The sequence below is a fragment of the Triticum aestivum genome, chromosome 2A (genome assembly GCF_018294505.1).
Source record: "Triticum aestivum cultivar Chinese Spring chromosome 2A, IWGSC CS RefSeq v2.1, whole genome shotgun sequence".
Classification (NCBI taxonomy): domain Eukaryota; kingdom Viridiplantae; phylum Streptophyta; class Magnoliopsida; order Poales; family Poaceae; genus Triticum; species Triticum aestivum.
In genome coordinates this window covers 729,841,649-729,845,675 of record NC_057797.1, presented here as the reverse complement: position 1 = coordinate 729,845,675, position 4,027 = coordinate 729,841,649, and positions in this window count along the sequence as shown.

The following is a 4,027-nucleotide window of genomic DNA, read 5'->3' as shown; positions in this document are numbered from 1 at the left end:
GGAGCTACGATATCTAACGCTAGAGCGTCGATTGCAACTCCTCGAGCAGATCCGGGCCTTGCTCGAAGCCCGGATCGCCGCGGGGCTACCTTCGGATGCAGTGCATTCGAAGGAGGACTTGGAAGAGAAGGAGGAGGAGGTTGAGGAGAAGGATGTGGTGGACGATGTGGACGCAGATCTGCATGCGGAGCAGCAGACCATCCTTGATACCTTCCGCCCGGAGTTGGATGCGTAGGTCAGACGTCGTCGTCAGTAGGAGATGGAGGCAGAGCACGCCACGGAGAAGGAGGAGATGCTCGCGTTCGCATACATGGATGAGGTCGAGGAAGAGGAGCCGGAGCCCTCCTATGCGCCCGTCCACCTGGCGCCTGACATCGACGTCATAGACATCTCCAACGGTGAATTCTAGCTAGGGTGTCGTAATACGTATGTTTATTTTGCATGGTTAATATAGATCTAGCAGATGTAATATGAGACCTTAGGATGCCGAGGATTAAATATGAGGCGTGATGGGTCACTGTTCGCGGACGCGCCCATCGCGTCCGCAGGCATTTGGGCGTTGGATTGCAAAATCCGACTGTAGATGCTCTTACGAAAATATATCTTGTCCGGGTTCTTCCACTGACTTTTTTTTTCTAGAAAAGAAGAGACTTTCGTACATGGCCAGCGAGTTACTCGGTGGACTGATTGCAGCATTAAATTAAAGATTTTGTTGGGTGTTGGCATTGATTAGGCTGGTCATAGTGGGGAGTAACTTATACTAGTGTCATGCATATAACACTAGTCTAAGTTACTATCTTCATAGTGCAAAGTAATATGGTAGTAGTGTCACAGATGACTTTATTTATTAGCTTATAGACTCATTTTTCTCGGGAAACGCTATGTTACAGTAACATATTATGTTACTCAAAACATGTCTCTTCTCATTAAATATATGCCACATAAGCAAAAAATTCTTAAAGTGCGCTATGTTACTATCTAAGTTACTCCCACTATGACTAGAAGTTTAGTCGTTTATTGCATGCTTGGCACTAATCAAATGTTTGAATAGTAAATGAAAGATTTCCGAACAAAATGAATGAGCCGGGGGTTGTTGAGGTTTGGTGAACGGAAAGAGGCTTGTTTCTGTAATATTTTTCCGTTGCTAAAAAAAAAGAAAGAGATGTTGCATCTTATGTTTGGTGGTAGGTGAGATCTGCTCGTTCATCTGTAGGGGGCATCACTCACCGGTGTACGACGTGCTTTGCTCCAAAGATTCCTGGAGCCAGCATTACTATTCTTTATGTGCACTTTGGTACGAGAGAGGGATTTGGAGTCCAGGCTCAAGTGAGCAAAAATAATTTGGAAATTTCAAATTTTCGTATTCATAAGTTTCTAAAAAAATAGTAATTCTATGTCTATATATAAATATTTCTATGTATGTGTAGAGGTCTATTAATAGATATTTATACCATATAGCTATACGCAGAATATATTTCTAATAGCAAACACTGGTGATAAAAAACGGTGGCATGTACCGTTTGCTACTCCCTCTGTAACTTAAAATAAGACGTTTTTACTCCGTCATGGACTAAACGTCTTAGAAAAAGTTACAGGGGCGGTACTTTTTAATCTGCATTTCTTGTATGTGTAAGAGTATGTATTACATGAACATATACAAGCAGATAGATCACATTTATATATACATGCAATTCTTACGGAATTTCTTACACCTGAATGTTTATTTTGTTTTTTCTTCAAGAAAATAATGCTCACTAGAGCCTAGGATCAGAAAGCAATTTTCGATTTCATACCATATATTTGCTGCAATAAAATTCTGTTAAGAGGAACTTTACCATTTACTTTATAGTGTCAATATCCAAAACGAGCACATGTAGCTCATTCGAATCTGGATTGACATGTATCTTTTTTATTTATTTTTTCTTATTTGTATTTTGTTCACTCTTAGTTGTATTTAAGTATAATATTTTTTTTCATACCACCAGTAACTATTATTCATTTCGACGTTGAGTTATTTCTTATTGTTCGACCTAAAAATATGATATGTGATGGTGGATGTGGAGTATCTGCTCCCGAGTTCAAATGCTCTCTAATGAATAGTGAAATTGAAAACAGTGATTAAAAAATAAAAAAAATCCGAATTTCATGTGTGGCCAACTTTGACAATGTTTTGTCTGCTTCCAAAAAATTATCATGAGATGACATTTGTGGAAGTCGTGGTAGAAAATCGATGTTCAAAAATGCCATTTTCAAAGCATTTTGGAGTGATGTTTTTTTCGCCATGACTTCCATGAATGCCATTTCGTGTTGAAATTTATCAACCACACAAAAAAATTGTCAAAGCTTGTCATAAAAAAAATTCAAAATGTTTTGATTTTCTTTGATTTTTTGGATTTTAATGCTCATCCCGAGCTCATTTGAGCTCGAGAGCAGAAGTGGACTTTCGATTTGATGGTCCTCTTCTTAATTTACAACTCTAGAGCAACATTCTCGGAGTAACAGTTTATTTGTGTCGTGGGACTTCTCTTCACGAAGAAATATAGCATTTTCTTGTTTTTCTTAATGAATAAGTATTTTCTCACAAGCTACGAAAACATTTCTTATTAGGACAGGCATTTTTATGAACACTACATAACATTTCTTTAGTGATACAATGACTACGAAAATCACTTCCCTTGATACCACAACCTATTTTGAGGGAAAATCATACCAAGAATGCACCCATTTACGTAGACTGGATGTAATGAGAGGCAGTGTTATCTCAGAAGCTCATAACAAAAAACCGTTAAAGATATATTCCTTATCTCACATTATTCCACTAACAAACCCAATTGAAATACAACTCATATGGGTTTCCAATGTAAATTTGAGAATGTACTATGTGAGACCATTTTTACTGTAAAATCCGACTTGACTGATTTCGACTAACAAACTTGATGTGGTGTTTTCCCGCTGATGTGTATTGAAAGCTATGAAATAAACATATGATCGGACATAATCATATTCCCTAAGAGACTAGCGTCACCGTTGTTTGAATTGCTACAACCTAACGACTGAGGCATTTGCTACTGTTCTCTATCTCACAATGTAACATATATTTTGATTTGTCAAGATAGACAAATAATTACTCGATTCATTTATGGTTAAAAAGCAAATGTAGCCAAGTATTTTATATCTTATCTTAATACAATAATATTATCTTGCAAACTCCGAGTATAATGTATGTGTCTATATTATATTTGGAGTTTGTAAGATAATATTGTATTAAGATACATAAGTGTAAGCACATCACTAGAGCCACACAATGCTTGACACCAATTGAATATCAGAGTTGTGAAGCATCAAGATTAAGAAAAGACAAAAATTATGAAGCGGAGGGAGCAGTGAATGAACTAGATATTACAGAAATGACTATCGTTCCAAATCCTATCTTAAGATACTCATAATTTATCCTTTACTGCAATGGAGTGAGCAGTCCCTTTGCATCGACATCCGCAAGATCTACAGGAAGAATCGCGTCGGGGCCCTAGAAAACAGAGTGTTGCGTTGGCTGCTTTTGAATCACCACAAAAACATCTGCTTGAAAGCAAACAGCGACTCACCCAGGTGGTTGGTGCTCATTCATTTGTCAGTTTTGCAGGAGCCCACGGCACGGAGTGTAGCAGGCGTCGGCAGCTTTTCCCGAGCGCGATCGGCCGCGGGGTGCCGCATACAGCTCACTCTGTTTCTTTTGCTGAAAACAACTTCCATCTTGAGAATCATCTCCATGCAAAAGTCCAACAGGATATGGAGCCATGAAGGCATATATAAAGTTTTATTTTCACTGATTTTTAAGGGGTGATGGGTGACACATTGTCTGTTAGTAAACCATTTCGCCATCATTTATGCATTGAGGTTCATATTACCCTTATGTGTTAAACTTGTGGTTGGCCTAACTTTTGTTGGGATTTTTATCGCTGACATAATTTTGAGAGGATTGTATGGTATTGCCGAATTGCTTAATTTTCAGATAAACAAATACTTAATT